The 15,200-nt window shown below is 33.8% G+C and overlaps 1 protein-coding gene across 3 annotated transcripts in view; it reads right to left on the reverse strand.

Moving 5' to 3' along the window:
- Positions 1-15,200, reverse strand: part of LOC105253828 (disintegrin and metalloproteinase domain-containing protein 10) — a 112,689-nt gene that overhangs the window by 87,447 nt on the left and 10,042 nt on the right. The window lies entirely within an intron of this gene.

Consider the following 15,200-nt stretch of genomic DNA (forward strand, 5'->3'; position numbering starts at 1 on the left):
AAAATGACTAGTTTACTATCATCCATTTATCCCTATTGCAAAATGTCGATCTTGCAGGAGATCGGTATCTCTTTCAGGAATGAAAACGCGTCGCTCTTATCGGAGTTAACGGTCCGAATAACTTTTAAGGTGTTTCTCCTTGATGGACGACAAGACCTTTTTCGCGTTTCCATCGATACCCTAATGCCTTGAGGGAAAAAGGATATATGTCCGAGTCGAATCGGAAAACGAGGTGACGAAAGAAAGACGACTTCTTGCTTCGAAAAAAGGAACATTGCACGAGATCAAATAGGAGCAGAGATCGAGGAAAGAGACCTTTCTTTAGTTACATCACGGATGCGCGCGTTAATTACAACGCCCACGAAGGGTATATTTTGTATACACGAGCGTAAAAATTGCCTTTATAAAGGACAAAGTTGTTACGTCGATAAAATGAAATGGATGACATAGATGATTGCATTTGAACTATTAATTATTTCGCGAAAATATGTGAGAAAAATGAATGTATAAAGTTGGCAGATTTCGAACAATTTTAATAAAAGCTATAGTTTATTTAATTCTTCAAAAAGCAACTGGAAATCTAATCGTGATTATTTCAATGACAAGATGACAACTTAAACTTTGAAGAGAATAATGCATTAATGGAACATGTTCATATTTTTCTCGTAAAAATAAAAAAGAGAGATTATTTACATTTTCATTTCTATAGTTATCGTAGACATATTATAATTACATTATAATATGCGACCGGTATGAAAACTTGTGCAAATTTTGCGCATTACTTTTAAATAATATGAGCTAAAAAACTACTTTTGGTTTCTGTGCTAAATTCATATACTAAAAAAGTTCAGTGACCAGTCTTTTATCTACCAAAAAGGCAAACAATGTTCAATCAATTTTTTACTATTCTTGATAAAAAATAATGTATATTTTATCAAAGTTTGTCTCTGAAGAGAGATATTATTATAAGACAATCGGGATTACATTTTTACTCAATCGATTAAATAAACAGCAATATCTTCCTTTTAAACTATATTGGAGATTTATATATAACGTACTAGATATAAGTTTATATTATTGTTCGCCTTTCGTTAAAACGCACATTGCGTGCGACTATAATATTGAGAATGGTCAAAACCAATATATCGAAATATATGTTTTCATATATTTTAACGTATTCAACGTTAATATTAACACGAATTTAACACGAAAATTTAGAATAATTCTTTAGCCCATTATAATTATTTTTCACTATTTTGATAGGAGAGCTTTATTTTTAAATGTTACATTATTTTTATTCCAATATAAAAATACTTGTTAATTTAGTCATAATTAATAATGAAAGAAAAAATATCAGACTTTATTATGTATTTATAATTCGAAAGCTTCTTTTAATTATGAAAAGTTTTTTCATTTCTCATCTAACTCTTTCAACATAAAATATTCGATATTAAAATGAAATTTCTAATTGTGATATCTATTTCGAGAAGAAAGTGTGACTTTGAATATATACTCTATCTTTTTATATCGTAATTCTGAAACTCTTTTCCAACATCGCGATGGAAAGACAAAGTTTCGATTTAATATCTCTATAATATATTTGTTAATATTCTCTCGCAAAAGAGTCATATAAAAATCTATTTCAACGTAACAAGAGATTATAATTTAGAGAGACTATAATTTAAGCAATTAGCGCATCTCAACTTCTGATCATTTTCATTAGGCAAAGTCGAGTTTTAGAAGTTTCTTCATCGACGTTAAAAGATGTTACTTTTTTCCTTTGTGCGCGCGCTTAAGAGTCGTGTGACGTTAATTATAACATTTTTCTATAGGGCTCAAAGCGTTGCGCAAGGATGCTATTTTTAAATGACCACAAACATTTCATGCTTCGGAACAGCGGGGGGAGTGGATGTCAAAGGGCTTGCTAGAAACGGTTTCGAAAAAACGGACGTACTAAAAGCAAAAAGACACGAGTCTTCTGGATGTCGTTGATATCCGCGAGAGTGCTCTTTAAAAAAATAAATAAAGAAGTCTTGCTGTATTAGCTTATATTATGGCATTTCATTTGACAAAGCAAAAGAAAAAGCTACTATTGTGCCAAAATGCATTTACAAAATAATGCAACATACCGTGTAACATCATTAAAGATAACGAGAACGTAGTTTGTATGATGATGTAATTTTTCGTTATCAAAAAGCAAATTCCAGCATCACAATTACGCATCACGTTTTAATCATTACGAAACGCTTCTCGCGACTGCGGTCGAAATTTCATCGATATAGAAAGATATTGTCCGATAAATTCTCTCCGCAAGAGGAAAACTCTCGACGACACCTTGATGTGTGTGTGTGAATATATGAAACAATGCAATAATACTTTATATTTTTTACGAAGAAATATTTGTCAGAGATATAAAAATCAGTTCCTGAAAGTGCTCCTTAAAAGTGATTATAACTTATATAATTGTAGAAAAAATTCTAATTTCATACAAACATTAAATAAATAAATTATTTTCATTTAATATACAATAAATATTGACTTTAATAAATAATTTATTTACTTTTTCAATTAATAAATAAAATCAGAAACTACTCATAAAAATAAAATATATACATATATACTATCTTCTTTTTTAAAAAACTGGCAAACAACATTTATTAAAAATTTATTATATAAGATTATTCGAGAAATTATATATATTCAACATCAGAACCAATATTAAATAAAGTTAATGCTTATGTATCTAAAAAGTATTTGAGGGAAAAGTGATCTCATTATTATCATAGTTTTTTCATTACAAATATATAATGATACTTATCTTTTTTCTTCAGCACGAACTAACGTATGCTTGCGATATCAGTATCAATAATATTTGTGAGCATGAATAAAAATATTGTATCTAAAGGAATTATATAGGCGAACTATAGGAATAGATCGATATATGATCGTTCGTTTTTTCATTTAGAAATACTCGAATGAAATTGCAAAGGCAGACGAGCAATGACGAAAAGTAAACGCGCGCGGACGCAGATAGATATAAAAGCTTTGTATATGACAGCACACTGGGTGAATTGGGAGATTAGATTAGTACACGATTGAAGCTGCAATCGAAGAGAACGCGGGATGAAATAGAAGCGTTCGTTGGGTGAATTTATTGATTCAATTTCAGTTGGCGAGCCCCCCCGCGCGCTCCGCCGCATCCCCTGAAACGCCGTTTTAACTGCTGACGGATGGTACGTCAGTGTTGTCGAGTTTTCGAGTTTAGCCTGTCCGCAATTTAGCATAATCGATGAGCGATCACGTACCATCATCACCAACATTTATCGTACAAAGAATTTTTCTTTATCGATCATCGTAAAGTCATAGAAAAATATCGTTCGTAAATATGCTGATAATTTTCTTAAATAAAAAAATCTTGAAAGTTTTTAAAAAATTTATATTTCAGTATAAATTTTAGTTAAACTTAATAAAAATTCATAATTAAAAATGCAAATTTATATAAATTTATATAGTATAAAATATTAGCACTACAAATGCGCAAATTTTTCGTCTATTTTTGTAACAAATAGGATATTACAAAGTTGCGTTAAAAAATAGCAACCTTTGTCACAAGTTTTTGTCAAGAACTTGACTTCAAAATTGAAGATTTCTATATTTGTTAGAAAAAAAAACAGCGATAATTCTAGACATTGTACTGAAACCTGGCAATCTCATTTGTCAATAATGCTAAAAATACTATAGACAATGTATTATTTAATATGATACAATTTTTCACAATATAGACAATAATAAATTTAGATTATAAAAAATGCTACTATACATCAAATTATATTATTATTTTACGAAAACAATGAGACCGATCAATATTCCAAATAGAAAGCGATATTGCGAATTCAAGACAAATGCAATCTATTAGAAGTTAGCCCCCCACTTTTCGAATTAATAAATTTTAACGGTTGTGCTGAATTGTGCTAGGTTTGTGCTATATTGTGCTCGAATATTATAACCATAATATGAAAAATACGAAAGAAAATGAAGAAAAACGAATTTTTAGGTCAGCCCCCCACTTTTCGTTTTTTTCAATTTTTGCGATTGTGCTGAATTGTGCTAAGTTGTGCTAACATTGTGCTAAAATATTATTTAAAAAAAATAATAACAAAAAAAGTTACGATGAAAAAATCATTTTTAGATAATATTGATTTTTTTATCATAACTTTTTTTTTAATTATCCGCTGACGATAATATTGCATATCTGAATTGTGCTAGCCTAGCACAAGTCAGCACAACTTTCGGTTTCTCCAGCACAGCGATATCAAGGGCACTTTACTCTTGAGCGCGAGTCCTTGCGCTCGGATTCTATGTCCGTAATTCGGCTTTTCAATTGTCCGATGAAGATAATATTGCATATCTGAGTTGTGCTAGCCTAGCACAAGTCAGCACAACTGTCGATTTCTCCAGCACAGCGATATCAAGGGCACTTTACTCTTGAGCGCGAGTCCTTGCGCTCGGATTCTATGTCCGTAATTCGGCTTTTCAATTGTCCGATGAAGATAATATTGCATATCTGAGTTGTGCTAGCCTAGCACAAGTCAGCACAACTGTCGATTTCTCCAGCACAGCGATATCAAGGGCACTTTACTCTTGAGCGCGAGCCGAATTACGGACATAGAATCCGAGCGCAAGGACTCGCGCTCAAGAGTAAAGTGCCCTTGATATCGCTGTGCTGGAGAAATCGACAGTTGTGCTGACTTGTGCTAGGCTAGCACAACTCAGATATGCAATATTATCTTCATCGGACAATTGAAAAGCCGAATTACGGACATAGAATCCGAGCGCAAGGACTCGCGCTCAAGAGTAAAGTGCCCTTGATATCGCTGTGCTGGAGAAATCGACAGTTGTGCTGACTTGTGCTAGGCTAGCACAACTCAGATATGCAATATTATCTTCATCGGACAATTGAAAAGCCGAATTACGGACATGGAATCCGAGCGCAAGGACTCGCGCTCAAGAGTAAAGTGCCCTTGATATCGCTGTGCTGGAGAAATCGACAGTTGTGCTGACTTGTGCTAGGCTAGCACAACTCAGATATGCAATATTATCTTCATCGGACAATTGAAAAGCCGAATTACGGACATAGAATCCGAGCGCAAGGACTCGCGCTCAAGAGTAAAGTGCCCTTGATATCGCTGTGCTGGAGAAATCGACAGTTGTGCTGACTTGTGCTAGGCTAGCACAACTCAGATATGCAATATTATCTTCATCGGACAATTGAAAAGCCGAATTACGGACATAGAATCCGAGCGCAAGGACTCGCGCTCAAGAGTAAAGTGCCCTTGATATCGCTGTGCTGGAGAAACCGAAAGTTGTGCTGACTTGTGCTAGGCTAGCACAATTCAGATATGCAATATTATCGTCAGCGGATAATTAAAAAAAAAGTTATGATAAAAAAATCAATATTATCTAAAAATGATTTTTTCATCGTAACTTTTTTTGTTATTATTTTTTTTAAATAATATTTTAGCACAATGTTAGCACAACTTAGCACAATTCAGCACAATCGCAAAAATTGAAAAAAACGAAAAGTGGGGGGCTGACCTAAAAATTCGTTTTTCCTCATTTTCTTTCGTATTTTTCATATTATGGTTATAATATTCGAGCACAATATAGCACAAACCTAGCACAATTCAGTACAACCGTTAAAATTTATTAATTCGAAAAGTGGGGGGCTAACTTCTAATAGATACAAATGCATTCTTTATAAATGCAATAGCGAAAAGTGCCACAAAAAGAACGACGAAGTCAATTAGCACGAACGAACATTTCCAGTCTGACATGACTTAATTTAGCATTCAGCTTGTTCACTCTCTTCGCTCAAATGATACTTCTCCTTTTAGTTTCGATACCCGATTCTCCTCTAATTCAATTCTAATTCTGACAGAGCTTAACGCATAGCTTATTACATCTGGTTCTAATCTCGCGAAAGATCTACTCAATTTTCTATTTCTTCATTAAAAATATTCATCTTCTCTTTCGTTTCGGTTTAAATAAAATTTCAGAAATCGTTAATAATAAAATTTACATTTTACTCTGAGAAAAAAACAATTTTTTGCTCTATCTTTAGAAAAAAGTTTTATTCCACGGATCGCGCGATCTTGGACTAGCGAGAAAACACTCGCATTAATTTTCATTTCGAATTTGTTAGAAGAAAAAAGAACAAAGCCATACCGCTTTTGTCTCAAAACAAAATTTTATTTCAGCTTTCACATTTCACCTGAAAAGATCTATTCCGATTTTCATTGGATTAATTTTGTTCAATGTATTTTTATCTCACAAAGAACCCCCGAGCTCAGTTTTTATATCTCTTTACTAAAAAAAAAATCTATTGGAGAATTCTTGTTTCACTTGCAACAAAAAATCTATTCCAGTTTTTGTAAAACTTTCGAAAAGAAAGATTGTATATATGTATATGTACATAAATATGTGTAGCTATATGTATGTATCACACATGTATTATTTTGAATTTTCATCTGTCAAAATATTCATAAAATCCGATTATTTATCATTGTTATTTTCTTTAAAAAAAGCAACTACAGTTTTTATTCTATTTGCAAGCAGAAATATTTTTTCGAACTCTTTTGTTTTGTTTAAAATAATTTACTCTAACATACTTCTATTTGCGCGATATTGCAGCACTTCTCTTTCTCTCTTTCTTTCCCTTTAATAATTCTTTCTTCTATTATGTTTCTTCGCTTTATCACCTATCATCTTTATTTTGGTGGTTCCCACGCCATCTAGCTTCTTTTTTCGACAAATCATGAAAAATGCACGCGTACGGTAACGCAATTTCGCGGACGATCGCAAAATTGAGTTACGACCTCCGTACTTTATGTACACGCGGGTCAGAATACCAAACGACCGACGATGCATACATCCCTGCCGTTCGCTAGAATATACGATTCGTTAAAAAGATAAAAGATCATGTCTTGTTTCCGTTCGCCGCATCAAATTTCTATTTTTCCGCGCGTTCGCCCAGGAAACCAGCCGCGGCCGCGCGTTTCGCGATTCTCACCGCGAATTTACCGCTCAATTTTTCACATTTTACGTCCAGATTTCAATGCAGAAATATTTATACATCGTGTTAACCCATCCTTCGTCGCTCGTTAACTGCGTTGAAAGCGTGATGAACGTTTCGCGCCATAAATAACACGATAAATAACACGATCTCGTGACACATTATTTGCTGATATGTATGTATATTCGAGAGATTATTACATATATATTTCTCTAAAAGAAAAGCCTCTTGAAATAAATAGATGATTTCCTAGCGAGCTTCTTCATATTCATACGGCAACTTTGCGACTTTGTCGCGAGAGATTCTACGAGACGCACGATAAATCAGAAATTGCGAGAATCGGTGGAATATATGGTAACGGAATTGGGAGACGATTTCCCGAAAACGTGACAGCCAGAGAATGGTTTCCGGAACGAGGAACGCGAAACCGTTCTAGTGCTCGACCGCACGGAGGCTGCACTATTGATTTTCTGTAGGCGCGTGCGATGTTTTCCATGCTCCTCGGTTTCCCAAACTCGCTTTCAAAGGCAGCGTCGCACACTAGTGAAAAATCCATGCGCCCGACTCCTTTGATACGTTGTGAAAAATATTTGCCGCAAGCCAACTTCGAGACGAGTTGTAATAACAATATATAAAGATAAAAAAGAAATTTGAAATTAAAACCTATACACGCTTTTATTATTAAATCTCTCGATTCGCGAAATATAATTATTTATTTTCCACAGGATACAAAACATTGAATTCTTAATTAGATTCATCCTCCCACGCGCGCGTTGTTCCAATATACAATATATTATAAGGAATAAAATGCATCAGATGCGAAAGAATGAACGTTACGAAATAACGTTGAATAATTCGTATAAATTTACATATATGCAATTTTCCGCAATAACTTTCGTCGAAGTATCCGAGTGAAAGAATTTACACGCGCAGCATGTAAATTTTCGTCTCGCGCGACGAAATGTATCAGCACAGACGGGATTTCAACGTGCGAAATCTACGTGGTCGGTTTGTAAAGACTGAAATAAATGTCACCAGACAAAGGAGCTCGTTAAGTTACATTAGATGGTTTGCGTTAAATGCGCGCTAGAGAATTCACAGCATTCACGTTCCAAATGAATCGCTAAAATCGCATATGCAATACCGAATATACGTCAACGCGAAACGCCAAACTTTGTTACGTGAAAATTCCCAGCTGGGAGCGGAGAAGCCACGATAATACACGTATAAATTGCGATAATTACAAGGTTTCTTCCGCATAACGACGCACGAGTGCGACGCATTGTATTCGATATCAAACGGGGACAATTTGCGCAATAAACATGAGTCTATTGCAAATTACGTATTTAAATCATCCTGTATTTATTTGTCCAACAAGCGTATACATGATAATGAAGAGGTACTCGCAACAAAAGTAACACGGAGGCGAGACATTAATAATATTAACATATCCCAGATATATTATTTATTAATGATATCGATTAAAGAAATTAAAATATCGCTTTCAAACATTAAAATAATATTAGATACTAAATAAATTATTCTTTTGTTTCTTGAAGTTAGATCGACCGTTGAAAAAATACGCACCAAGTCGATGTATAATTATGAAAAAAATAAAATAAAATTTTCAGAAAATTCCGCCCCCAGAAATTTTCGTCTCTAAGGTAATTAAAAAATTAAAACATAATCATTCTTAGGTCACGAGTTTCGAAGCGAGTGTCGAGCAGTTAATGTATAAAATTCAATAGAAAATAGATGAAAGGAACGTATGGTGAAAAGAGGTCTTGGAGCCGTTTCACGAATTTATGCAGAGTGGCTGCATACCGCGTTGCACGAATCGACCATTCCAAGCCGGGCACGGGAAAAAGGCGAATTGTAGGAGCGAGAGGAAAACCAGGATTTAATTAAATGCAGCCGCCTGCCCGTGGTACACGAGAGCTCGGCCCCCCTCGTATTCTGAAATCGAATAACCCATCGATCTCGTTCACCCCACCGTTGGTCGCTATCATTTGGAGTGTTTTACAGCAATTCGCCGAGTTGCATCGCCAAATGCAATGCAGTCGATTCGAACGCATCGCTTCAGAAATGAGTTTTCATGTTATAAATAAATCGATGTGTGTAAGAGATGTTCGAATCAACAAAAAGCATACATAACATGCGTTCGGTATCAAATTGCGATGTAATTAAAATATAGATTTCCGCATACACCAACAGTCCATTTCAAACCAAAAGGAAAATTAAATATAAATTTATACAATCATCTACTTACATATATATGTATATGTATTAATACAAGAGAGGTAGTAAAGTATTTAGCTTAAAAAGAGAAACGTAAAATATAATTACAGAGGATTATTATTCAAATTTGAATTTAATCTCTGAATACTAAATAATCGAGAAAAAAGATTTAATTATGGTATTGAAAATTAAGATGTTTCAACAATTCACAACGATTCAATTAAATTAGAAAACTACAGAGACGATTTAATATCTACGCAAAATGTACACTTTATATTTTCAAGAATTATAATTTTCCCTGTTTTCACATGTACGATGCAACATAAATTATGGTTAGATTGTATGGTAATATTTAATAACTCGATAATAACGAAACTAAAAATCGTGTGCACACATACAATGCATCGCAGGCGCGTTTGCGCTGCACAAATAAATCATGGTATATCGTGTAATAATCCCGTGGAAATTGCACAGCTTCCTGGCCATTACAGGAATTTCAAGGAGCCACGACAGGATAGCGAGGGAAACGGAGCGACGAACAGAGACAAGGGCGAGAATCTGTCGAAAAGGTATCAGAGACGCGGAAGGTGGACCTCAATTAGGAGGACAAAGGCGACACGTATCCTTTGTCCGCGAATCGCATTATCGAGCCTGGGAGCGACTACCAGGGCTCCTTTGCCCGGATCAGAACAAGACTCAAAGCCCCTTAGTTTGACCAATGTAGACGCTTCAAATCGGTTAATTGGAGAGTCATCAGTCCTATGATCGTATCTAAGATGGATACTAAGAGCTCTATATTAAATTAGAATAAGGAGAGGAAAAGAGATAAGTCCATTTACATGTCTCTCCTATTTACTGGATTAGGATAAGAGGAAAAGAGATAAGTCCCTTTATATGTCTCTTCTATTTACTTGAGATTAAGATACGGCGAAAGAAAACGGCGATTAATTCCATTATTCTCCTTAATAGGAGGGTTAATTAATCAGATACGATACAAGTGCGAAACTAATTCGTCACAGAAGATAATACACATAATTAGAATAAAATTCGTTGCAAAGAATAAGAAACGGCTCAATTTGAACATTTCTCCGGACACGATAGCGCGATGATTTATTCACTTAAATGAGAACAATGCAGAAGTACGATACGCGGAGAACTATACGAGCATTCCTCCCAAATCCGAACATATTTTTAGTCTTTATCTGCACTAACGCTTTTGCGTTGCGGATCGTTGCTCAGGCAACACGAACACGGAAAACACGAACACTGGACGTTAAGCCGCAACTTTATTGCACCTGGTTGTATACCTGTTGTGCAAATGTCGGTTTTGTTGCTGCTTTTCAGAGGTTCGTACCTCTTTGTCGAAAAAGTCGAACTCGACGGTTTATTGCACGGTGCGATGATCAAATAACATAAAAAAAGAAACGAAAAAATAAAAATTGTTGTATCGCGCATGAAAAAAAAATTTGTCATCAGCTTTTATATTTGATAAAAGCTATATAAACAGGAAACTGATGTTTCGTAATCCGTTCTTGTTTGTTCGTACGATTAAATTTAACATGTATATTTATCAATAAACGAGATGGACACGATGAAACGAATTATATAAGCGCAAAACAAAAGAGAAAAATTAAATGAAACAAATATCATTTCAGCTTCCTCTTCAATTTTCATATTTATTAATAAATAATATGGAAATGCGATATTGAATAATATCGAGTGTACCATGAGATAATGCAGCGACAGCTTTGAGATTATTTCATTATGTTCTCTAATGTGTATGTGACGTACTAACATAATCTGAATTTTATGAATTCATAACACGATGTTACATGTACATGTAACTGCGTTATATTAAAATATAACAAATTTTTAACTGAATATTTAAATAAATTTTATAAATTCGTTTAGCGTGCGGCTTGATAAATATTATTCTTATTATAAATCAAATATTTATATGTAAATAGAGATTTTTATGAATTGATTAAAATTCTATCATGTAGGATATTATAAACAACAGTACAAATGTAAAACAAATTTGTGATGCATATAGAGCATTCCTATTTTAAAAATCAAATTTTAAATTTAATTTGGAAAACGTCAAGAAGAAAAAAAAATGTTTCTTTAAAATATATTCGCCAATAGTTCGTTTTAGAAATACTAATACCTAGGTATGCAGATCAAATATAATAAAAATGAAATAAAGTAATATTATAATTTTTATGTAATTTTATTTATTTAAAAATTAAATGTAATTTAATCATAATTAAATTTGTACTAATAATTAAATTTCATTCTTTAAACATACTCAAGATATATCTATTCATGTAGTATTATTATACTTATTTAATTACAACAATCTTATGCAGCTCTATACTTGTATTATATAATAAAATTAATACTTAAAAATTGAAACCTTAATATATTTTATGCTTCCTGCATGTTTACTTGATACTGACGTCTCCAAACATTAAATCAAATATTATGTTCAGCAATTTAAATCTAATGCTAAAAGTAACATATATATTAATAAAAATTAAAAATATATATATTACTTTTTAGAATAATGACTAGATATTAGACTATAAAGCACTAATATTAGACTATAACGGACGATTGACGAAGACGGTCAGAAAGAGGAAAGATTGAGGAATAGATTCAGGACAGTGATTATAACCAATTTAATACATGTCTTATCTCTATGGGAAGAGAGATATAAAAATTGAGCACTTAAGCTTATTTCTCCAACTTTCCATCTACAGATGTTATAAAAATGTGGAGAGCGTAATTCTTAAGAGGTTAATATCTATCATTGTCACTTTCTATCTTAGTAAGATGTCAAAAGCTAAATCGCGATATTTTTTCGCTTACATTACCGATTTCTGATTATCACAATCTTATTTCTTAGCTCGTAATGATTTTATTGTAATTTGTAATTTTTCCGGAACTTAACTTTTATCTTTGCTATTATATAATAATGCTCGATATGTTTTAGTAAGCATAATTATAATTTTAATGTATAACTATAATTTTCTTTTTTACATAAATTTAATAAAAATTAATGTTGCCGTTTTTACATGTTCACATAACTTTCACAAATTTTTAAATGTAAATAAGTGCTGTACACTGCAAAATAATTGCATAATGTTTATTCTATATAACTGATTATAAATACAATTTTACTGTTATCGAAAAAGCCCAGCGCGATACTTATGTGTGTAAATCGATTGTGAAGCGACAAAATAAATCGAGCCGCGCATGTCTGGTAAAAAAACGATAAATATTACGCGACATTTATCGCAATACGACTATCCTACGAGCCAGTAGTTATGTCACGTAGATATGAGCAGCTGACAGATCGATAAGCGCTATTCGCGTTCAATTATTTCATCGTATCATCTATCCAAGTATCGTGACTCGGTTTTGCTTGGTATTGATCGCGAGCCACGTGCGTCAAAATAATTATTTTTAAAAAGTAATCGGCCGCAATTGTTTTTCCGCGCGGAAATTTGTGCAGAAAATTCGGGCGCGAGCAACGATAAGCCTTTCATTCTTTGTATTCTGTGTACCATTACAAACAAACGAATTTTAAACGGCTGTTATTGTTGAAACAGATCAATTTTACATTCCACACATCACTTGACTAAACAGATGTTTTTATATCGTACACAAGAGTTATTCAAAAATTAATATTTTTCATCTATTAAAATATATAAAATAAATTGAATAATTGATTGCTTTTTATAAGTTAAAAAAATCTAAATTAACAAAATTTAAAAACATCATTTAAAAAAGAAAGAGAGAAATATTTTTTAAAAATCATTAACAAGTGTTAAATTATTTATTTTCCTTTTCAATATCTATTAAAAATCTTAGTATCAATATATTAAAATTATTAATAGGGAACTATATTCATTATCATTTATTATCATATATATTTTATAAATAAAACCGAGCAAATAAACACTGTTATTGCGTTGTTACATACACTATTATATTAATAAATATGCACGAATACATCTGTGAATGTGATTAATTTTTATATATAATATTCTCTCTCGTTTTCCTGTCTTCTCTTTCTTGTCACCATTCTGTGGATTTAAATATACATCGAGTTGTTCAACCATTGGAAAACGAAGAGAGCTTTATTAGCGCGAAACGCCACTAGCGGCATCCATTTGGCATTGAACTTTCCATTCCATTGCAAACTCGCCCTATTATCAGTAGTCGACGAACGGCGTTAACGTGATCAGAAATTTGTCGAAGCGGACCCGGAATCGTGCACGAGTGTGTTATACATACGTCATTACTCGCGGTTTACTCGCGCGCGGGTACTGGCAGAAAGCCCGCAAAATTACACGGGAGTTCTCAAACTTACTGGCACGTTAAACGAACGTTTTGCGACGCTCTCGAACGGCCACTCGCCCTCACGCGCTGATGAATCCTTCCTCTCCCGTTGCGCGACCCCGGACACCAAACTTTTCAACTTAATTACGCGCGCGCCGACATAACAGAGCGGCTGGATGGGTTCTCGTCTCCTCTGCTTCCTGGCCCAATAGACGAGCGGTTCTCCGCGCCTTTTTTCCCCGTGGACATTAACGAAAGCGCGAGCTATAACGAGCCGGTAATAAAGGCCGTCAGGACGATGAAGCCGTGAAACGGCTTGAAAGAGCGAGCGGAAGGAAGGGAGGAGCCAATTTATTGCTTCACGGTGTTTGTTGGAACTGTAAGACCGAAAGAGGAAGAGCTGGAGCGGATAATCGAACAGGCAAAAACCAATTTTCATTGTTCGCTCGCGATGATTGTGGCGGATAAATAGCTCCAAATGAGTTTTAGACGAGAATCCTTGCATTTAGATGTGACATCTAAAATGAGCTAATTTAACAGCGAATATTCACAGTTTCTCATTTGAAAAATTCTACATGAAATTTTTTCTATTTAAATAATGTACAACTCTTTTCTTATTAAAAAAATATAATTCTAATATGAAAATTTTTATAATAATCCAATTGCTATCATATGTTTATTAAAAATATGAATAGATACTTTTCTATTTGCTAATAAAGACAACGAAAACTACAAAAGTAATAATACGTCTCGCTTTTCGAGCATAAAATACAATATCGTTTATTGCTTGCGGTCGTATGTTGCCAAATTTAGCCATAATAAGCAAAGAGTTAACGAGAACATGCGAGGGAAAAGAAGGGTCGATGGCAGAAGTTGCCATGCGGTACCATTTTATACGGCCGATACGTCAGGATTGTCTAAGCGAAAGGAAAGAAGGGGCCTGGAATCGGGAAGGGTTGCTCGTTTCGATCGTACGGCACGTACGGAAAATTTACAATACCCCAGTGACTCTATCCGGCGGTAGAACAACACCTTTACTTCGTGTATGCGGTCCCATCCCAACGCTGCGGGTTGCTTATATGGCATTCGATGCATGGATACCGAGAATTAACTCGCCCCAATCAACCCCCGGCGCTCAATAAACCGCAATTTATGAGATTTGCGTAGACGTGGAAAGTGTCCGATTAACGGAATGAGTTCGATAATTTGATCACTGGAAATCGACATACATAAAAGTAGCTTGATAATGTAATCAATGGATATAATGAACGTAAAATTTTTAATGAAGAGTCGAACGAGTAATCGGTTATACAATAATAACATAACAATTACAGATAATTAATGAGAATTAAGCAATTGCTGTTAAACTATTTAACAAGGATAGACATGTTACATTTGGTTTAAAAACTAGTCAATATTTTTTAATATTGTATGTATTAATATAGCACGCATCCTATTTAACCCTTAAATGTCATATATAAGTCATTTTAATTACCGATATTTTACAATAGAATATCCCGAAGGCATTAATTAATGAAAAAAT

This window comes from Camponotus floridanus, unplaced genomic scaffold (genome assembly GCF_003227725.1).
Source record: "Camponotus floridanus strain SB8 unplaced genomic scaffold, Cflo_v7.5 scaffold55, whole genome shotgun sequence".
NCBI lineage: Eukaryota > Metazoa > Arthropoda > Insecta > Hymenoptera > Formicidae > Camponotus > Camponotus floridanus.